This window comes from Aphelocoma coerulescens, chromosome 3, assembly GCF_041296385.1.
Source record: "Aphelocoma coerulescens isolate FSJ_1873_10779 chromosome 3, UR_Acoe_1.0, whole genome shotgun sequence".
Taxonomy (NCBI): domain Eukaryota; kingdom Metazoa; phylum Chordata; class Aves; order Passeriformes; family Corvidae; genus Aphelocoma; species Aphelocoma coerulescens.
Window position 1 is genome coordinate 85884005 of NC_091016.1, and position 24017 is coordinate 85908021.

Below are 24017 nucleotides of genomic sequence, written 5' to 3' on the forward strand. Positions count from 1 at the left end.
CTTATGCTATCCAGAAATCACTCTATGAACAGTTTTTTACAGGAGATTTTGAGGCTCTGGTCTCTCTTTAATCCCTGAAATTTTATGAAACGGAGCTGAACAAACTACTTAATGCAATTAATTTACACTAGTTATTTCTGAAAACAACACACCTGCACAGAAAATGAAAATTACGTGAAGTCCCTTAGGGAAAATATTCCTGAGTCCTCAAACTCTAAGATATGAACATCCAGACATTTGATTGTATCAGAATTTGGCTCAATGTTTTATGCAGTAGAGATTAATGAACCCTGAACAGTGTATAAACTTTTATTCTTTGTAGAATCATCTCCAAAACAATCCCATAGCACAGATATGTAATGTAACTGATACCACTGTCCACTGCTGGAAAAATTTAGTAGTATTGTATGTTTTTTTAAAAATACTGCTTTCTTGACTTGAACTTAATCTAGGATTTAGTCAGTTTGAAGCACTTGTTACACAAGTATTTAAAATGTCCAAATTAACAACAGCAAAGGAAAGGAAGTGGTATTATTTTAGACATTATGACAGCTAAAAATAATATTGATTTATATCAAGGTATGAATTCATCATTTTCAGCTAAGGAATATAGTTTTATTGTCCAGTTCAAGTGCACTGCTGACCCAACTGTTCAAATAAATCTTGCACAAATTTCCACGTCATTAATAGATTTGTTTGGAGGGCATCCCAATGTAAATCTATCTAATTTAAAATATACCTGATTTTATTTTCTATTGAGTGGATATTTTATTTTTAATATGCCCTCTGAACTATTGAAACGAGAGTTGTCATTTGGATGATATGCTTTACTACATAAGTGAAGTGAGACTTTTACTCCTGTGAAAGCATTAATTACATATATATGTATCTAAAAATTACAACATTGAGTCTAAGTTGATCAGCTTGTAGTCCCTCTATATTTTATGGGAAAATTAATACACTCTGCTCTAAATGAGCGTTCTAAACAAGAAGGATGAATTCCATCTTTCTCTCTACCCTCTGTGAAAGAAAAGGATGGCTGAATGGCTAATTTGATCAGTCTCCTCATCTTTAGTCAGCTCAAGTTATGGTAATGCCTCTTGCAGGACATGAATTTCCACTTTGAACTATTTTTACTTTTTATTTCTACTGTCCAGGTCCAGATCATCTGTCTTTTTTGTCTCAAAAGATGCTCTCTTGTACATTCCTGACTTCCTAGCTGTGCCTGGAGTAAAAGCTTACCCATGAAAACTTTGGAAAAGTAGGCTATAAATATGTAAATTTCTTTAACTTCAGGCTGAGTAATATTACAGTGCCCACTACATAACTTTCTTTATCTTCCTTCCGTTGAATGCTAAGTTTCTTCATGAAAATGCTAAACTGAAATCTGAGTCTACATATGGATTTTAGAGATCTTTATTATCTCCTTGCTTTTTAACATCAGCCTGTCTAGCATAAACAGCCCCTGTACGCTGAATAAGGGATGTGCAAAACAGGGATTTCCTGAAAGATAGTAGTACTTAAAGTACATGGACGGTGTGCAGATTCAGTTTGTCACTTTGAGCCTAACAGCTTTCATGCAGACCTCATTTTGCTTTACACATGTATTTTCTCACTTTACCCCAAGTGTAGTTCCCAATTCTATCTTAAATAGCTCTGATTCTATTGTTTTCCCTGAAGGGATGTTCAAATCTTTTCCAAAATGGTAATGAGTGAATAATTACAGCCACTGCACAGTCAAAACGTGTGCATCTACTGGGCAATAAATGGTAACAAAACTCACATTAAAAAACACAGATGAATCTGTGACTACCAGGTGTCTTGTGCACTGTAGTATGTTCATTCTGAGAAATACATATTTTCCAAACTAAGTCAACCATTTGCTTTCTGACATCTATTACCATTCACTGAATCTCCAAATAACACCATTCTCATAAAAATCCCTCAAGAGTTAATTGATTGTAGAATGTTTTGTGTGTTTCAGAGCCAGGCTTGCTAGCTAATCCAAAAACGATTCTAGGACCTCTATGTCAGATATGTTGGGAGCATTTCCCAAAAGCAAGGGCTTCACATGCAAAATGCTCACTGTGGAGCCTGACCGCAGCCATGTAATTCCAACTCAGAAATGAGCCCTTCCCCATTCATGGAAAATAATGGGATGTGGTATAGATTAACCTCTGGGTCCTATCCATTCCCCTCCTGGCTACTGCAAAAAATTACCCCTATCCTGGCCAGAACCAGGACACAAGGTTTAGGAAGAGAATACATGAAGCATGGAAACATTTTACCTTCAATTCAATTTTGGGGAACATGACTATATGCCAAGTTCACAGACTTTGCGAGGAGATTTTTATCTTTTTCTCATCTTTTACTTTCTGTCACTTTTGAAACATTTTTGCTTTCTAATTGATTCTATAAGGTAAAATGTAAAACACTGTAATTCAAATATCAGAAACACCAAACTGCCTTTTCAACATCATATTTTGTAATTTGATAAAATAATAAGAAATTAAGGAGATTTTAATGAACAGGTTATCATCTTCTGTGAATAGAGTTGGCTTCAACTATTTCAAACATTCTATTTAATGAATCTTTCAATTTTATTTCTTTTCTGTTTCCCTATTGTTGTGAAGGGAGCTTGATTTTCATAAATTTGTTCTTTTTTGATTGCTGGACTACCCGAAGAGTTTATGAAAATAGAGAGTTACAGCAGAACATTTTATTATAATAGTTTTGCTCCATATAAGGAATTTTCAAGTGAGTTGCATACTTAAATAATCAGTTTAGTTTGTAAAAATAGTATTTTTTTAGTGTATGGTAGATTACATATTTTAAGATGAGAAGTGTGCATGTCAGAGTAATTTTTTCCTCTCTGAGATTCAGCCAAATGTCTTTCTATTATAAACTTAAGAGTTTGATAAAATGCCAGGCAGGAGTGGATTGAACTAAGGCAGCAAGCAGGTCTCCATGGCACCCAGCTATTTACATACACATCAGTGTTTGCATAAATGGACAAGGTGGGAGAAAAAGGTGAAGTCCAGGCATGCTTATCATAATTATTGTTTCTAATTATAGACTAAATGAAATTGAGTCCATCATTAACTTTGTGGGTTGTTCCTGCTGTTCATGTCTGATTACAAGAGCAAATTTTGTTTCATGGGCTTACATGGGAACAAGAATTTGCAGTATACTGCAAGCTTTCACTACTACTTGCCTTATATTTTTATCAATGTTACTTTCCTCATACTCATATTCTATCTTCCACAGCCTTGTTGCTCTTGGGATACATTGCCAATATTCAGTCAGGAATAGCTCCCACCCTATCTTTTTGCTTGCCTTCACAGAAGAAACTCCTCCTGTTACAGAGCTAACTCCATAATGTTTTGCATTTTTCATTGAAGGCCCTCTAGTCTGTTTTTTCTAAGTTTATTCCTTATAGAAGAGCAAAAAGACTAGAAGTTTCCTTTCCTTGCTATCATTTCTCTTTGGCCAACTTATGTTTCTGACCTTTTTCCCTTTTATGCTCCTTCTACCAGAATTTCCTGCACCAGTAGTTGATTCTGGTACTGCAATTTTCTGCACTGAAACCTGTTGTCAGAGTTAGTCCAGAGCATGTTCTTTATCTACGAACTACTGTTAGCATTTCTTCTGGGTATTCTTCTTTGACTTCTCTCTCTCATATTAATTTTTGTCTTTTGACTTAATTTCTCCTTGCATCTATGTTCTTTGCTGTCCACCCGTTTCTTCTACCACTCCATTCCAGACAGATGGAAGTTCTTGGTCCCCCAAGTCCTCTACTCACGAGAGGAAGTGATGTATCTAGTGAGCTTTGACCGACTATTCAGCCAAAACTACTCAATCACCTCCAGCCTGCTATAGTTCTACTTGCAGCCCTGTTGTCTAAAGGCAGTCTTGTCATTGTCATGTATGTAGAATCCTAATAAAATGCCTTTGACACACAGCCACCAGTTCCTTCTCCATTGCACTAATTTTATTGTGCTCTTGCATAGTTTAACATTTAATAGAAAATTTCTTTTTCAGCCTTCCAGGCAATAGCTTTAGATATCAGTTCTGGATTTCACTGATCCTGGGAACTGACAAAAGGAAAAAGAGTCAAGGAAAATAAAATGAATAATAAAGGTTTGTTGAAAGAAAAAAAAGTAGATATATTTATTGGATCAGTAATCTGAGCTAAGGGATCTGTTAGATGTAATTGTGATTCCATCTGTGTTCATCTGCTTGGATTTTCTCATGTGCTAGTGTTTCTTCCAGTGAGACCAGGGCACAGAGGAACTGAGGGGATGGTGTGTGCATGCACTTTGGCGTGACATGCATGCATATGTTCTTTGTCAAAAGCTGAGGTGCAGCTTTTTCCCCTTGAGTGATAAATTTGGTGAGATAAGCAGCTTTTCCAGCACATCTTTTCCTCCCCACTCTCTAACAGGATTTGTTTCCTGTTTGATATTTCTTAGATCTCTGAGAAAAGCTTTTAAATGCAGGCTGAATATTTAGGGCAGATTAGCAGCATCAGTATTTTGTGAATGGTATAGACAGTTCTAATGTAAGGTATGATTCCTTTGTGTGGAGATCTGAAGTCTTTTACCCTAGATACTATTTTGTTTTCTCTTTCTTTTCCATTGTCTGACTTGGAAGAGAAATATAATTACCATTACAAGACCACACAAGCATAGCACTTTCAAACTGATAAGCCTTCATTAAAACTTCAGATTTAATCTGAACATTTGGAAAACACCCCTGCTCGACATTAATTTTGTTAATGACACTTCTGAATATGAGACACCAAGCTAAACTTATTTACACTCTAACACCAATAATTTTCTTTTTTCTTTTTAATAATAAATGACCATCTGTAGAAAACTGATGTAGAAACTTCTAATTAGGTTTTGCTTTCTTCTTCAATCTGTTCTGTTGAAGAAGTGTACATGGGCTTGACTTGCCTTAGTTATCAGGTGTGATGCACTGAATTCTCATTTTGTTCCAGTGAGATATGGGAACTATATTTCTTTTTCAGATGTCAAAGGGAACTGCAAGTGAGAAGCTGCTGTATGAAGAGACTCTTATATAATAACTTTCTGAGATGATAATATAGCCCAACATTGGTTTTTGGTACTCCATAGCACACAGAAGTCTGGAAACCCAAACTTACTCTCATAAAACCTTTCTGGATCAAGAGCAGGATCTCATTGAGGGGGGGGGGGGGGGAAGGAAAAAGGAAAAAAAAAACAGTTAGGAAGTAATAAAACCTGTTTTTTTAATTTAAAAACCTTGGGGTTTTTTTAATTCAATAATTTATATTTAATTCAAATGCACAAATTTGAATTATTTGAAAATTAAGAGGAACGTATTTTTTACCTTGTATTAATTTTGAATCCTTTGAAGTTGACAACATAAAAATACTGGTTTATTGTCAACTGCACTGAGCCTCAGCTTTCTCTAAGTCACTTCAGTGGGACTGTTAGTGCCTCTACTGTTCACAGAGATACTTTTGGGACAAATAAATACTACTCCAATTAGAATTTTGAAAATTTATAAATAACAGGTTTTTACCCAGTGTCCTGTTTAGGTTTTGAGATTGCATAGACAATTTTTTGAGTCTTCTTTTTAAAATAGCAACAGTGATGTCTCCCTTCAGCTTGGAAAAAAAAGTTTGACATTTATTTCATTAAGTACTTTTTAATTTTTTCCCGGTTTATAGCATTTCAGGTTGATGGGAAAAGATGTGTTTAGTTTCTTCAATGATACTTTTCAAAATTGAAATATAACTCTAGCTGTTTTTAAGTTTACTGGTTAATTTCAAGAACAACAAATTTACTTTGTTTAAGGAGACCTTTTCTGTACAACTTATTTTACAGTGTGATTGAGCAAAATATGTTCCTGAAAAAAAATATGTATCAGAATAGGAATCTTGATGTGTAATCAGCATTTACACAGTAGAAACGTAGTTGTAGGTTATAAGTGAGGGTATAAGGCAAGATTTGTACTAAGCCAGCAGGTGTTTAGAGAAAACCAGAACTTCCAAGCTCCTTGAAACAGATTTCTTTGTAGAAAACTAGCTAAGATTTTCTCCAACCAAGATAAACAGTGTTCAATGGACAGCATTCATTAAGAGAGGAAAAAACAAACAAAAAAAGAGAACTCCAGATCTAACCAGACTTGTTAAATCTGGCCCTTAAAACATCTTGTTTTTCAATTATTTTTTCATCTTGCTTCTTTGTTCCTTTTTCAGTCCCTTTTTCTTTCTGCTCTGTGTACAAGCTATTGTTTTTGTAGGTTTCTGCCCTGAAAGAATTTGAGATTCTCGGGCAGAATGGGTTATACATAAGAGTATTAGCTGTATACACAGCAGATTTACACATTTTCCATTAATGCTGTTGTGCTGAAATTAGCAATTTCCATATGAGCAAGCTGAATGTATATTGTATTCCAGTACCTGATCACTGACACAGTTCACGTCAAACAGGCAGCGGGATATGAAAAAAACAAAGCAAGACACCCAGTAACCACACAGTAAAGAAAGGAGGCAATAAAGAATGAAGGGAAAGAAAAACAAAATAATGAAGAGAAGACATTGTATGAAAAATCCTTTTCAAACAGTGTAACATTTTTAACAGCAACAAAAAAGGTTGAAAATGGTGAATTTCTTTGTGAAAACTACTGGTGTTTTTTACGGAATTCACCTAAATGTGTCTACAATGCTGTACTGTCCAGAGTACAAGGCAAATAATGGGAAAATCCGTTCTGCTCATTCTGTTTCACAGAATACAGGAAAGACAAGGTGGGGCTGGGACATTTTCTTTCTTTTTCCCTTATTCTCTCACAGGCTGTATGTTTGGGGCACATAAAGCTGCCCTACTAAACCAGGTGCTCTCTCTTTCCAAAGTAATCTCTCTGTTCTGCCCTTGCTCAGTTTGCATCATCAGGAAGTCAAGACTGAGCTCAAGCTCTGTGAGGCACTGCAACTGAATTACCTTCCTTAGAAGGCTGATATGAGCTTTCAAATTTAGCCCACAAAGCTTTCATCTCTTATACAACTATGAAACATTATCACCAGAGTAGTTTCAAACAATTACCTGACCTGGAATACTTGGGGAGATTTTGAATAGCATAGCTGGTTATCTGACCAAGAGAGATGTTGCACAGCATACCAATAATTAACACAATCAATGAATTATTGCTTTGTGCCAAGATAGCACAAAGGTATGTTTATCTTGCATACCACATCTGGACTGATAAGCTTAATTGATACAAAACAGAACAGTTTTTATTTTTTCCTCTCCAGTAAATTATGCATGTGAGCTGTGCTTTTCAAATTCACTTATATCAGTAGCTCCCCTTGGAAATTTTTGGAGATTGACTAGCATTTCTGACTCAGTATTAATAAAAAATTAATAAATTTAACAAAAGCTCGAGTTTCTCAATTACGCAAACAAAACACAACAAGAAAAATTTACATGTCATATTAGTAAGAAAGAAAAATCTTAAATGCTCACTTGAAAAGCTACAAAAAATGGCACTGAAGTTCATCTTTGGCATAATAAAAATTGTTCAACTCCAAATAAAGAGTTGTCATTTTATTCTTTAAAAATGATCTTACAGTAGTGGCCAAGAATCTTTTAAAGAACAATTGAATTATCCAAACTCCAGAATGTGCTCTCCAAATCCCTGTTAGAAGCTTTGTCTCAGTGGTCTCATGATCTACTTTCTGATTTTAATATTATTGTCTTTTTTACAATATTTCATTTCCCTTGAGAAAAATTTTCATAAATAAAATAACTCAAGCCATTCATGTAAGTATAGTTTTTCAAGAAAGAAAGTAATCTCATTTTTAAGAATGCAGAAATCCTTCCTATTCACAAAATAGGTAGTAGAAGACAGATTTTTTTAAAATATGTTCATTAAAAAGTTCTAATAACAGAAGTTCCACCATATCCCTGGGCTGCTTGTTGCAGCACTTAGCTATCCCTACAGTTTAAGAAATATTTTTTCCTAGTAACTAATGTAAGTCTTTCTTTCTGCAAATTAAGTCAATTATGATTTTTTCTGTCCTCAGGTAAAGTGGAGGTCATGAATTGTCCTTCTAATAATCATCCACGTTTGAATATTATTTTAGTGTCTTCTCTTGGTCTCTTCTAAACTAAATGAAGTGGTGATTTTAGCCTTTCTTCACAGGTTGTTCTTCCTAAACCCCTCATCATTATTTTTCCTCTTCAGTTTTGTTTCATCGTTCCTACAACTTCAACTTTGGCGTGTAGATCTTAGCATAATAATCCTTCTGAGGCCTTATAAGTGCTAAACTGATCAGAATAATTTAAATAATTACCTGCCTTCGCAAACATCTATTTTTCTCCATAATTATAAAGGAAGCTTGTCACTATTTGTTCACATGTGGTTCAGACTTGCATCTTAGGAACCTGATAAAAAACATACACATGGCATGTGAACCACAACTCTTTTTTATGTAACCACAGAAAATACATTGTCCAGACTTGCAGATTATGAAACAGTGTCATTTTCTTCCTATACCATTTCAGTGATATATAGTGATATAAAGAAATAGTATCCAGTATCATAACCTACTTTACAGTAATTTAATTTAGTCTGCATCAGCTTATGAGAATGTTATGTATAGAAGACTCTCCTAAATTAAAGAATCACATCTCTTGCCTCCTTCTTTTCCATCATGCCTGTTACCTTCCCTATTCCTCACATTTCATCGTTTATTCACTTGCCTTCCTTGGGCTTATGAGAATCAACATAATTAACTCATACTATGAGTTTGAGCTGTTTATCACTTTAGAAATAATATGCGTACTTATATACACACACATGCACGAATATATATTTTAACTGGCTATGAAGAAGTATTTTCTACTAATCTTGAAGATAGCCATATGATTTAAAGTCATTTATATGGCAGCTTAGGGTAGTAAAATTCTGCATTCACTATGGTACTTTAAGAATAAATTGCATGGTTGTTGGACTGAATTTATTTTTTTACAATGCTTTTATCTTATTTATGTACTTATTCCACAGCCAGAGAGGAGAATTGTCTTGACAGCTCTTTCTTCTATATGGAGACTGATTTTCATTTTAAGACACAACTATGAGACTCGACATTGCTGTTACTATTGATCATTTTCTCATTTGTAACAGATTCTTGCAGATTATTACACTGAAAAAGCCTAAAAAGACAAACATTTTCACTTGCTTAAAAAAAAATTGTATTTCTCTTACATCTAGCAATGCAGACAAAACAATACTTAATTCTTTGGATGCAAGTTCCTAAAAGAAAACTATACAGACTTCATAGAAATACTAAAACCTCTCTAAGTTTCTCAGCTTTTTTCACTCTTTTTCATTTTTATTGGCAGATAGTTTGTGCCCTTTACTTTTCGTCTGGGAAATGTCTTTACTTTATCATTAGCCTTTGGCCACATGAAGCTTATGTTCCTGAAACTAAGTATAGATGACTTCTGGGGAGCTGAGAATTAACTTTCTTTTTATGCAGCTGCTTTGCAACACAAAGTAACCTCCAACAGGTTTGACATTCTCCACTGGAGTCAGCTCCTTTGCCAGACCTTATCCAAGTGAAAAAGAGGACTTAATCCCCAGAGCTCCCCATTCAAGGGACCATTCAAGAAGGATTCCTCTGGCCGGTCCACCTGGGGGCTTTAGAATGGCCTTCTGCGTGTGTAACCTTTTCGCTCGAGAGTCTCATATTGAGGATCCACATTAAATAATGCATTTGCTTAGTACTTTTTCTTGTGACATTTTTAACTCTCTTTATGGTCATGGAAGTAGCACCTGAAGACACACCAGCTTAGCTGGCAATCTATTTTAACTGCTATGCATAGGGAAAGCAAAATCATCTGTGCCTTCTGGAAATACCCTGCACTTCACAGACAATTGAAGGTATGCTCTGTCATTAAGTGACTGAACAGAACAAAACAAAGCAAAGCACACAGATCCGAGATTTGCCATAAAGGCTCAGCTTGCCTTATGTCTGGGGACATTATTTGATGAAAATTACCAAGAAAATAAGTATACATTAGAATTACAATAAATGTACATGCAATACACAGCAAATTTAGGGAATCATCGAAAACTGCTTTTCCTTTCCCTGTAGAAAAAGGGTTGTAAATCTAATACTAGTAAATGAAACACTGGTATTGATATTTTATCAAAAAATGAAGGGAAGGGAAGGGAAGGGAAGGGAAGGGAAGGGAAGGGAAGGGAAGGGAAGGGAAGGGAAGGGAAGGGAAGGGAAGGGAAGGGAAGGGAAGGGAAGGGAAGGGAAGGGAAGGGAAGGGAAGGGAAGGGAAGGGAAGGGAAGGGAAGGGAAGGGAAGGGAAGGGAGTAGAGAAACGGGCATAGGCAACAAAAACAAAAATTGTAACTATAAACTTGCAGCTATTATACATAAAATTTATAATTATAAATCTCTATGTTTATAAAAGTATGCAATATTTATAATGCAAACTAACTGATAAAATTAGCATTCTTATATCAACAAGCAGTAATTAACTCTTGATCCCACTAATTTAATGATTATTTTAACAAATGTAACTGAGGAACTCAGGCCATCTTGACACTATGTGTACATGTGTATTTGCTGGACTACATCTCCACTTTTCATCACATCTTAGTGGAGGAGGACTTAGAGGACTTAATCAACAAAGATTTTATCATACTTCTTTACTAAATCAGTATTACAACTTCATGGGTACCCAAAATATTTATTTATTTATTTTAATTCAAGAAACACAAGAACTGCATCTAAAAAGAAATAGTTTCAGAATTCCAAGACCTGCTTCCTGTTTTCAATGAAATTTAGCATTGAAATGTGGTTGGATTACAGCTCTGAACTCTGTTCCTGCAACAGCTTTTACTTGAGCGGAACAAAGAACGACTTCTGCTCCAGTGAATCTGGGCATTCCCCCTTCATGTGAGGGAAAACAGGGAAAAAAGTTGTGTGATGACATTGCTGAACTTATTGCTCATTTATTGTAGAGGCAACACAGACTTTAAATATTTGAAGAATCAGAGACATATAAAAGCCACAGCCCAGTAAGCAAATATTCTTGAAAAATTACCGCAATTAAATCTTTGTCACACTTGATAATGAGATATTTGCTTCCGTGGCCTTTTCTGTTTTCTTTTCATGATGATGATGAGGTAGATATCAGTTTTAATTTAATAGAATCATATAGATTTTTCTTTGGTAATATCTTTACAGATCAGTGCACTCTGGGCCTGTAGGTAACAACTGGTGTGAACCTTGCAGCCTCCTCCTTAAGGCTAACTAAGCAAAGTGTCATTTTGAAAAATAACGATTGCATAGTAATAATCAACAAAGCAAAGTCATTTTTCACAGTACACAAATATTAAACTGATAATCAGTGAATTTCAGTGGGCTCTCCTTCTGTCAAAAGGATTTCATAAAAAATACTCAAGATTGAATGCCTTCTTTAATAATTAAATGGAATCTAAACCACTGGCTGTTTAAATCTCTTTCATAAAACATGGAATAGAAAGCTGTTCCTAAATGCTATGTTTGATGTGAATTCTGCAGACAAGACAGTGTTCATGTCTTGGCCTTTTTGCCCTTGAAATCTTTTGAGACTGAGAAAAAGAGACTTCTGTACAGACTTTGTAAAAAGGCAGTCTTTGAAATTCTCCTTGATGTGGTATTTTAGGCTTATTAGAAGAGTGAATTTAAGTACCATGTCAAGTCATAATCCAGTTCTTGGGTTCTCTGTTTTATCCTTAGGTCCCTCCAACTTGCCCCAAGAAAACACATTTTTCTGTTATAAAGTACTATTGAGTAACAGGGTTTTGTACTATTTTTGCAGAAGAAAGCTTCTTGTGGATAGAAATGAATGAAAATATTATTCTGAATGCACACACACAGTGAAGTGATCAAATTCCAGGTAATTTTAAACCTTACTTCTGTATTACCAGAACTGGACAGAGTGCAGGAAACCATCACTCTCACACAAAACACACTTTTAAAGTCATTATTATTTAAACAAAATGTATCTTGATGCATTACAACAATGGAGTATCATGTTGTTAAGAATCGATAACGTTTCAGCTTCCCCCTTCTTTCTGAATCAGTCGTCTGCATGAAAATAGCTGCAAGTAAATTGGATTGAAGTTAGACAAAAGAAGGCCTAAAACCTTATTGGCTAACACAAGAGGTACAGTTTAAAAGTAAACAGACATGGATATTTTGTAATCTTAAGAGAGGAGGAGATTTTTTTTCCTTTTGTGATAAAATGACTTTTGCTGGTGGGGTTGTTTAATTATAGATCACATAAGTGTACTTTACAGTGTATGAGCATTAAATAAAAGCACTAGCTATATATATTTTTAAAATACTAAATACATTATCTATCATGAGTCTTTTAAAATGCATTTATCTTGTACCTTCAAATCAAAAAAGATAAGTCCTTTCAGGGTTTAGATGGGCCTTTATTGTGTGCCAGGATCAGACTGGAGATAACGTCCCAAATAATTTTTTTTTTTTTTTTAATTGAATATCCTTGTGAATATACCAGTACAATGCTTCTTAAGTTAGTCAGATTTGGCTAACCTATGAATGCTTTACTATAAATTATTTTTCTTACAAACGTGTTTAAAATAATTTTGATACTAATCAGAGTCAAACTCTCTGCTTGTGTAGCTGCTTTTGCAGCTGCTTTTGCTGAGGTAGGATTTAATTGACTGAGGCTGCTGTTCTTGGCTTCACAACCTTACCTTTCACTGTGCAGAAGGCAACAAAAGCTTCTGATAGAACTCAGAAAAAAAAAAAAAGGTACAGACTGCACACTACGGGGAAGGAACCACTGATACAATCACTACATAGAAAAATTATGGGAGTAATAGAGTAAGAATTCATCTTCACATATGCACACGTGACGAAATTAAGAATTATAGTATTTTTAGCATAGAAAAGGCCACAAGATCATCAAGTCCAACCACTAACCCAGCACTGCCAAGTCTGCCACTAAACCACGTCCCTAAGTGCCACATCTACATGACTTAAGTACTTCCAGAGACGGGTACCCAACCACTTCTCCAGGAAACCTGTTTCAATGGTTGATATCTCTTCTGGTGAAGAAGTTCTTCTTCATATCTACCCTAAACCTCCCCCCCTAGTGCAACTTGAAGCCATTTCCTCTTGAGGCTCTCAAAGGAGAATTACATATATTACCTATCTTAATCCAAGTTAATGAGGCTGAAAGTGACTGATATTCTGACTTTACCCTTATGCACAAACAGTAAAAACCACTTGACATGAACTGAAGATCTATGTTCACCACACAAAATAAGAATTAATTAGTGTTTCTTTAAGAAAAATCTCCTAAGTGATTTACATGGCAAGTGAAATATTGAGCAAAATGTCAAAAGCAGTTCACCTATATTCTGACAATAGGCACTTTGTCTGTAGTCGCTATCACTCACTAGGTCACTAGATGATTTCACAGTGAAAATCTTCCAAATCTCATAGATTTGCCTATGGAGTCTCTAAACATCAGTGTTTGTTGGGTCACTTTATTTGGAAAGACACACACAAAATGTGACACAACTATTTGTTGTATATATTGAAAAAATAATTTTAGGTTGACATCTTCATGTAATCTCACATTCATCCCTGTAAATTATGAATACACAAAGATGTCTTGTATTATTGAAATTAATAATAGAAGCAAGCTGTTTTCCAGATTAGGTAACTGAAAACCAGCTACATGTCTACCTGCAAAATTTCACTTAATGCTACCTTCACCTTGTTTAAATTCTCAGAAGCAGATACTGATGTTGTACATAAGATGTCAGGAGTTTTAGATCTAAAAGTGAAATCCTCTGGATACTTAAAAAATAAAGGAAAGAATAGATATAACACAAACTTGATTGTTAAAATCTGGATTTTAGTGGAATTGATACAGAAGGAATCACACCTGGAATGCAGGTTGCAGTGGGAAAAAGTGGGGATTATTACAGACTCTTCAGTAAAAACGTAAGTACACTTCAAAGTTGCTGTATTGGAAAAAAATTTAAAAATAGTTATTTCAGCCTTTGTGACAGCTGAAGCATGGTGTTCTACTGACAAAATGGCTGCTGGTTGTACTAAATTGTGTCAAATTACATGCACTGGCTATATAATGTGTATTACTGTCCATGAGGGACAAAGATGAGGCCACTCATTTTACTTAGGACTGAAAGATGGATTTAAATTATACTGCCAGGGATGAAAGGCTAGTGCTTCATTAAGTAAGCTGCTCAACCTTCATGCTCACTCCAGTTTTAAAACTATTATCCTACAATCAGAGTGAATATCTTTGAAATAATATTGCAGTCATTCTTTGATGAGAAAGCCTGTTTTTTTCCTTTGCTCTGCCGTGCAACTAAGTAGCAGATACATAATTTATATTAACCTTGACTTGTGCTTCACCTACAGATTCTCCTGATTTTATATCATAAGGGAGAATCCTTTTTTCTTCACAAGTGAAAACATGAATTAAGTATTTCCCTTATACAGATCCTGTCTTTTTATTCTTTTTTTTCAGAGGAACCAGGGTTTGTAAAGCATTGTTCCTAGCTTGCAAAAAGTAGCAGCTTGTTTCCAGCTTCCAGACTTGTCCAAAATTAGTCTTGTCACTTTGGCTTGATTTTGCATAATATTCCTCCCTGAGCGCAGTTTCTGTGGCTTGTCTGCAGCAGTACTATGGTAACTAATGGGAAGTTCTGTTTAACAACTGATGACACAAAAGTGTCACTGCTGTTTTCAGGTGTTCAGTTTTACACACCTATAATCTTTGTAGAGTGCTAAAAAAATACTTTCCAAAGTTGCACACAATTCAATTGAGAACTGCACTTGTACTCAAAGCATCGTCATTATAATGTCTTATTTGTTCAGTACAAAGGCTCTATGGCTCACTGCCCTTCTGATATTTCAATTATTTGGTTGTAATCATGTAACAAAGCAGATATTGATTTCCTGGGTATTCAAATTACATCTCTAAAAGTAAGAGCTAGTAAAATGGCTTTATCATTTAAATTATACACAATTTTGTGAATCCAGCTGGTTCCAGTTCAAAGGAACATATTCTTTTATTTTAAAACTGACATTATAAAGGGCATCTGTGGGGGTGTTTCTTTAAGGTTATAGTCAAATTCAATAGGCCTTCCTTATTTTGAGAAATATACTGCTCTCACCTGATAATTAGCAAATGTGAATAGAGAAAATCAAAGCAGTCCTTGGGACCTGATGGATATATCAGAACATTTTAAATTCTACATTTATGTGTACATCAATTTATAAGTACTAAAATCCACAGTTTTTATTTTTGATACATGTCAGATGGCAATTGTTTGCTATCCCTTCCATCATTCCTTTTTTTACTTGATGTAGCAGGTACTTTCTTCCCAGAATGAGGCAAAGAGAAACCTGTGATAAGTCAATTCCTTCAACAAGGTGAACCTGAAATACATTTCCAAGATTAGGGAAAACTTCTGTCATATGCTCAAATGTTCCTCAAATGCCCGGTGTCTCTACTTTGCTCATTCCAACCTTGAGGCTGATGGCCTAATTGCAGAGATACTTTAGCAAATCACAAGGCAAGAGCTTCAATGAAGACAGTGTTTCATCTCTGCTGTCCTGCTTGGCCATGAACACCATGGCCAAGGTTGGAAACTGAGCAAGTGCTCCCTGGGAAGCTAGAGATTAGTTTGAAAGAGCCAAGGAACTGGCTAAACAAAAAGCCATATGCAGTTTCCAAGACGAAAGTCAGATACATCATACTGCTGTTTTGTGAAATAATGAAATAAATTCCTCCTAAAAAAGTCAAAAGTAGTTCTTTAGATTCCCAGTGACCTCACCATTTTGCAGTTTTTCCTTATTTCGTGAAGCAGACTTCCAATGAACCTCCAGATTTCCTAATTTTGCTTTCTTCATAAATATCACTCCTGAAAAGAAGAAAAGCTCTTAAACTGCATCCTCTTAATTTATTTCTGTCTTTCCTTGTTTCCACATCTCTGTTTCCACATCTTTGTTTATTTTCCTTCCTTTATCCAGGAGAACCCTTAGTCAAGGAGATTCTAATCCAATTCTTTTTTCTAAAGTATTTGCTTAATTAAGCATAAAACTGTATGCATCTATATGAATAATGCCTTGTAGGGAAACCTAAAAGATTTTGGACTCCCTTGGTTACAGCTGGTCTACCTCAGTCTTTTGTCTTTCTATGCACACACAGAAAACATCACAAGCTGCACATTTGGCAGAACAAGTATTCAGTAGAATAGTCTGAGGAAGAATTGGTAAATAGCAACAAATACATTTAATTGCTAATAAGTTTCTGCTGTATTTCTCCTAGAAATAAAAGAAGTTAAAATATTTTAAAATGAAAAAAATATACTTCTCCCCTAAGATATGGCAGTATATCAGAACATCTACAAGTTAGTGGGAGGATTTTTTTTCTTCTTTTTATTTTTTCACTTTTGTGACAGATTACAGAAGTTTTTCATGCAGAAAAAAGTTTCAGTATGATGGATTTAAAAAAATTTTCCTGTTTTCCTTTAGGTGCTATTTAGTACTTTAAAATCCTTTTTGGTTTGAAATATTTTGCAGAAGGATGCTGTCATTCAAATAAAACTAGATACTCTCAATGGTTGGTACTTGTTTTGAAAAGAAGTTTTGCAGTGTCTTCAATTTTTTTGTGCTTATTAGAAAGGTTAATAATCCAGTGTTACTCCTTTTCTACCTGCTTCCTTTTGCTAATTCCCAGTTCTAAAAAAGCTTCAAGAGTTTTTAAAACAAGCAAATATATCAATTTCTCTTTTACAAACACTTCCACACACTTACAGTCTCAGACTGATCCTGAAATAAGTCAATGTCATTGTCACCTGTTAAATCCATTACCTTGATCATCAAGACATTCTTGTTTCATAGGTATGAGCTACGACAAGAGCCTTGGAAATAATAATAATTCAAAATGGAAGAAATGACAAAGCTGCTGCCACATCACCCCTGTAGAGGAAAGGCTTAATACCACAAAAGACGAATATATCATCTAATTTTATATCCTGTTTTTTACAGATCATTTCTGCTTCATTCAACTATCCATCACTGAACCTGAATTCAGTCAGGTTATACTTCATGTCTTCCAGAAATATACCAGATTCTACTAGGATCTCCTCCTAATGAATCAACAATCTGATAATCCACATGAGAATGGTTGTTTTCAGTTAATATATACGAGTTATTTTTTTCTTGAAGTGAATAAAAATAAAATAAATAAAAACTTGGTGGATCTTTGGCATCTGAAACTCTAAAACCTGTATGGTTCTACTATCATGTGCATATCTTATAAGCATGTCATCATGTCTTTGAACATAAAAAATTTGAAAGAATGGAAGCTTCAAAATCTGAGCTTCAAAATGATCCATCTTATAAAATGTCTGCTTTAGTAATCCTTGCTTTTTCCTAGTTTTGAAAACAGGTTTTTTACCAAAAGATAGGCATCAGACTACATTTTCTATCAAATTCTGTTAGCTTTTTTAATTAGCACCTTGAAGTAAGATTACCTTAAAGGACAGCAGGCTGCCCTAAAAAAGTCTATGCAGTTCCAGGTAGCTTTTTACTCATGAGCATAATTGTAAAGTGTTTACAGAGGGTACAGCATTCGTTAAAAGTCAGATCATTGCCCCCTTACTGTGATAAATGGACTGAGCAACATCTGCTTTAAACAGTTGTTTGGGACATGCTTGGTGGACTCCTAAGAAAATACAGACAAATATGAAATAAAAATCAAATAGCAAATTATAGCCTGAGGCTCAAGAGTGTGAGTAGCAGTCATTACAAACAATTTTTACATTTGTTTTTAAATTTTCTTTTTCCAGAGTTATGACTTTGAGCTGGCCAAAATCAAAAAAAGGATCAGTGATCTCACAGTAAAGAAAGAATATATTTGCTTCCACCCAAGCACCTCTGTTTACATAATGCCCCATGTATTAATCTACCTCTAGATTTGACTGCTCCTTTTTCTCTCTGGTTTTGTATGTTATACCAAACTTTAGATTAATTTTTATCCTCTAGTCAAATGACTATTATATTAAACTGTGGAAGCAATTGTTTTAACATGAGAGGCTTAGTGAAGCAACGTAACCAGTTGTATAATGGTCACAATATTTGCCTTTGTCATGCGTTTCTCATTCCTATACAGCCCACAGCATTTTGGTCAGGATAGCTTCCTGCAAAGTGGAAAAATTTTAGGCTGATGGGTGAGTTGTCACAGGCACCTTACATTGTTTTAGTCATTAAGACATTAGGTAAAACATGAGTCAGCCCCAGTTACACTTGGCTTAAAACTGTCAGTACAGATTAGGCATGCTCCAAGAAGGAATGTCCAATCAGATCCCTCTGGGAATTTTAGGCAAAGAAATGCTTAGAATGGGATTAATCTCATGCACCTTTAGGCACATTAAAAAAAGACATCAGAATCTGAACTAATCATTCCAGCCTGTGAGAAAGAGAGAAGTAGGCACCTTCTAAAGCATTTAGTTGCACATATTTCAGATGCCTCTTGGATGAGGTGAATCCCTTTAGGTAACGCCAATATTTCTCATACGGCTTTTTAATAGATGTGAATAGCTCATTCTAACTTTAATTATTAATGTTTAGTTTCTATGTCTGACTGAGCAGATGACTGAATTGTGCTGCGCTGTCAGGTATGTCCACATGTGGCCATTGTTTTGGGTGCTATTTCCCAATTGGTCCTTCTGTAGGAAGTCCAGTTCATTATTGGGTGCTGGTCTAACTAAATCAGAACTCCTGGTGAATCCAGTACAAGGTTGCTAAAATAAAAATCCAGAACGTTTTTGCCTAGAATAAGAAAAAGTTTGTTTTGTTCTTCAACATACTGTTTTTTAAAATTCCTTTCCAATCAAAGAGTAGCACTGATTTGCAGCTTGTACTGCTAATGTTTACTTCCACATGCTCGTAAGTTCAAGTGGCACATCAATACCAGTGGCTTTTTATAATGAGACAGTCACTAGTAATTATAAACCTAATGAAGCAGCATTTGATTGTCCAGGTACCCAGGAACTGAACCCTTATTTGATGGTCATGAATGAGATTTTCTGGTCCTTTCTGTATAACAAAAGGTCTATCATTTAAATGATAAATGTTTTCAGGCAAGAAATATAAAATCTATGGACTCACAGTAAGCAAACACTTAGGATTCTATTTGATCACTTTGTTAAAACTTTATTACTTTAGATAGAGGTGAATTTCACTTGGTATGGTATGTAATTAGTTCAGTTTAACAATGACTCTTTAAAACCTTTTTTTAATAAGTCACCAGTAATTTCTGAGTCCAGTGCATAAGTTGGCAGTGGCATAGATCATGATATTAACTGAAACAGTCAAATGAAAATGCTATTTTGTTCTAAAGTAAAAAAACATATTACTTAGGGAGCACAAGTGAAGAAGGAGAGATTTTTATTTATTTTTGCTCTAAGAGAGAAATTCTAGAAATATATAAATGTTTTCCCTTAGTGAGTTTTTTAGCTTATTTCATGGTATTAAAAAAACCCAAGAACCAAAAAGCCAAAAAAATCCACAAAAAGACTCAGAAAAAACAAATTAAAAAAAAAATCAAAGGAAGATTTAATGTAGGGGTTTTTTTTCTTTTTCTTTTGTTTTCTCCAGTATCACTTTTAGGAATTGAGGTCCTTTATTAGTTTTATTGCTGAAATAAGCTAGATTTTAAAAGACAGAGCATAAATCCTGGGATATAACTCTAACACCTAAGATTAAGCACATCTGCTTCTCCCCCGTCTCCTTCTCAAGCTAAAACAAAGCTTTTGAGGTGGGAAAGAACAAACCTTTGCAATTCCTTTGTCATTCTCTTTAGCATCCCCTTTACCTTTTCAAGTTTAGAATTATCATAGTTGATTTTCTTGTGCTGTATATTAATCCCTCAGAGAATGCTTCTGTATAAGCTTTCACTTGGTCACCAATCCCCTTCCTTCCAGTGACTTCCATGGCTTGTTTTCTTTTCTGTTTTCTTCTTCTTTTTCAACTAAGAACAATAGCCCTGACACATTGTGATGAGCCTCAGCTGTTCCTCAGTTCAGGTTAACCTCTAACAAAATCAAAGCAAAGCAGATGAGAGATCCAGAGACTAAAAAATTTAACTCAATAGCTACTACAAAAGGACATGAAATGGAAAAGAGATTTTTAAACTGAGAAGATTCAATTCAGAGCTGGATAGGGAATTGTCTTTTTCAAGACAATTATTTTTACTAGAGATTAGTAGAAATTTTTGCAAAGTAGACAGGACTGTGGGAAGACCATGAAGAAATTGAAGATGTTTTAGGTTATGAATACACAAGAAAAAGTTTAAGTAATCTTAAGGAAAGAAGTGAAGTTAGAAACTTATTTGAAAGTCTAGGTCAGAGAAAGACACTGAAACTTGTAAGCCCCTTGTAATTTGAATACCTTAACCTATTGAAATTACCAAAATGCACCTTTCTGTGTGTTGTGGCCACAAACAGCTCTGAACAGGCTGAACTAGATAAACATCTCAAATAAGTTATCTGCATCAATCCTTCAATTGTTCATCAGATATCTTTAATACATACTGTAAAAAAATGTTTCATTTATTTAATTACTATGCCTATCCAGCTTGCAGTTTTTGTACTTGTAGTATCAGCTGTTCATAATGAAAGTTTCCAGCCATGGTAACAAAGAAGTGTTAGCACCATTATTCTTTCATGAGTTTCAGCTAAGATCTTGCAGATAATCAGTCTTTCATCAGTCAGTTAAAATATTCATATATTAATTATTTTCACATGTATATTAAAAATACTCTGATTTTCAAACTCTGAAAATCAGACACAATTAGAAGTGATGAGAGGTGGTAAGTTTCCTGTTATCTAAATATCTCTGTACCTCTCTATATGTTTGACACACTTGCACCTCTGCAACCTCGGTTTACTTTCAATCCCAAAAAGGTGAAAATAAAATCCCTAGCTTCACTATATTTGAATTCCAAAACAAAATTTCTCAAATAGATACAGGCTATCCAGACACATGACTCTTTCTTTGTCAGTACTGCCATACTTTTAGGCATATGAGCTTTAATTCTAATTACTGTGGAATCAAATACCATAAATCTGTCCTCTGACTCAAGTTCTCATCACACATTGAGTAGGCTCATTATCTTCTATTATCAACAGTTCACCTTCATCCCTTATCCATGTCCACATTAAAACAGACATTAACTGTTTTAAAATAACAAAATACTAGGAAGGGAAAAAAAATAGAGCTTAAAAAAAAGATGGCATCAGCCAGTGAGGTACCACGGTATTCAGAAACTCTCATCGACTGTCATGGATAATCAGACCTGCATGGTCCTACACTGGGGAGGAGAGGAGAATCCCTCTTGTGTGTGCTTTCCCTGACCACTTCTGACAACCACAATGCTGAATTGTGAGGGAAACTTAACCAAACAAACAAATTATTGTTTGCAAGTGTTTTAACTTACCACCAGTAGGAACCTTCATAGGACAATTCATCCTTTCTATTTTAGATAGCAATCTGAGGGTGGGGGTGAATCATCTTCTGCGGGAGTTTAAATGACTAAATGGTGACTAGGTGTGACTGCATGGTCAGATGACCCTTTTAGGCCAAACACCTAAGTTTTAGATGGTTTAAGTCCATTGGGATGAGTCCAAGACTTTAATACACAGCTGAATAATGCAGAATGGGTAGGCATTCACATAGTGATGTAGCTGGCATAAAAGCTTGAATGCAAAAGAATTGAAAGAAAATATTAAATATGGGTTCAGCTGAAGTCTATTAAATTGTATTTATTTTACATTTTAACAAACGTTTCCTGAGATAGATGATAACTTCTCTACAAAAGGCAGCACATATGGCAGCATTTCATAGCTACAGCATGAAATGCTAGTTTCCTATAAATATAGGCTTAGGGAAATTATCCTTAACACCAACAACTTCTGAGGTAAATAATTAATAGAAATGTTAATTTTTCATTAAATTTAAAAAAATGCTAGGAAAATATATAATATGCTGTGTCTTCAATTTATCCTTTCTGTTCTCCCACAGCTTGCATGGGTCTTTTATTAAATCCCATGGTTTTATTAATTGCAGAAACCAAAAAGTAGAGCTCATGTAATTTGGTAATGGTGAAAATACCTCCTGAAATGTTTTTTTTTTTAATACTAAATCAGAAATAATTTAAGGTCTGTTTGCCTGAATAAATGAGTATTAGGATGGCACCTTTTAAACTAACAGATGATATATTAACATCTTTTTAAAAGATGGGACTTTGATACTATGAGAATACTACTATATTAGTATTAGCAAGATTATCAGGAAAATAGAAATTATTGGAATACATTAAAAATAGTCAAAGGTTATATATATTTTTAAATATATATATATATTTATATATATATATATATATATATATATAAATTGCTTGCCAGTGTGATATCTGCTGCTACGTCATTTAAAGAACCAGGTGATGCCTGTCTAGGTGACAAAAGAACAAAAAGCCTGTAGGGCAATGTGCACAGCAGGGGCTAAAAACTACCTTCACAAGAAGACCTAAGTGCTGCAAGACTGACAATAACATAAAGCACAGAAACAATAATGCCTTCCTGCAAAACAACAAAATCCACAATGCTGTTCATTGGTGCAACAACGTTACTCAGTAGAAAACATAGTGCTAGATCTAAAATATTGGATGTTCCTTTCTTGCCTTCGATATCTCCTTTCCCATTGTGGTAGGTGGTTGGTTGCTGCTTCTACCGGAGGTGCAGATCTATTTCCTGAGCCTCACTAAAGAATAAATGAGAAGCAATGCTTTTTTTTTTACAAATTACAGTTCCTAGAGGAAACTGTGCAAGCCTTGGGCTCACAGGGATACTCTGAAAAAGGTCTGGTAGATGGCCAGCATACTGTATGTATGACACTGAGCTTTAACCAACTTGGCCAGGTTAGGTGGCAGTAGGCCTGTTGTCATAACACAGTTAAGTAACAAAAGTACTGGATGACAGAGTTGATTTAGAGTTTGATTTTTTATTTTAATTGGCAGTCAGGTACAACAAAATAGTTGTGCTTTGTGCCTAGGAATCTTCACTGATGATCTTTGCTTCAGTTCTTTCTTCTAGATCATATGAATCTGTAACATGGGGCTGGCAACATCTGTACTGGTGGAAAAGAATTAAAATTATTCTCTTTAAAAGTAGTATGATTGAAATCAGTAGGGATGCTCCCATTAAAGCTATCTGACTTTGGTTTTAGTCATTTTTTATCTTGTTCTAAACCTTATTAAACAGAGTTTGTCACAATCCTCTGTGGCAGCCAAATGGATTTTTGGTTTCTATTCTTCAAATAACAAAATCAGACAAAGTGTTCTTCCATAAATAGGGAGAACATATTAAATTTCACAGCATAAATTCTGGAAATCTTTCAATCTAGTACTGTTTGAGTAAGGAAGGTGGAATTTGTACCAGAACTGTGCTTTCTGGCTCAGATAAAGTTCATCTCAATTCTGTGATGTAAAGAAGCTTTAGGAAAAAAACACAAGTTTCATATGACATCTAAGACTTCTAAGATTTCAGTGACTAAGATACCATGGCACTGCTACACTGATGTCAGCCTGAGGCAAAGGATTTTCTCTGGCACTTCATGCTTGGGGATGCCAACCTGTTTCTCCTGCTCAGATTCCACCCTCACAGTAAGGAAAAGGAAGATGTTTTAGCCTAAAACAGAGATAGAAGAGAGAGACACAAAAGAACATGGAGCTGGAGATTAGTGTGGACTGGCCAAGGAGCCTTACCCAGAAACTAGGAGTCTAAGGAGAAGAACCAAATCAAAATTTTGTGTGTGAAGAAGATGAGACTGAGATGAGTAGCCAAAAGTTCAAGACAGAATGGAAGTTCACAATGGAATCTTTATA

At 34.9% G+C, this 24017-nt stretch overlaps 1 long non-coding RNA gene across 1 annotated transcript; it reads right to left on the minus strand.

Annotated features, from left to right (window-relative positions):
* Positions 1–11935: 11935 nt before the first annotated feature.
* LOC138107339 (uncharacterized) lies at positions 11936–20071 on the minus strand. The gene is made up of 3 exons (XR_011149421.1): positions 19950–20071; positions 15904–15990; positions 11936–12156 (listed from the first exon to the last, which is right to left on the minus strand). It is a non-coding gene; the product is annotated as an uncharacterized lncRNA (long non-coding RNA).
* Positions 20072–24017: the final 3946 nt, after the last annotated feature.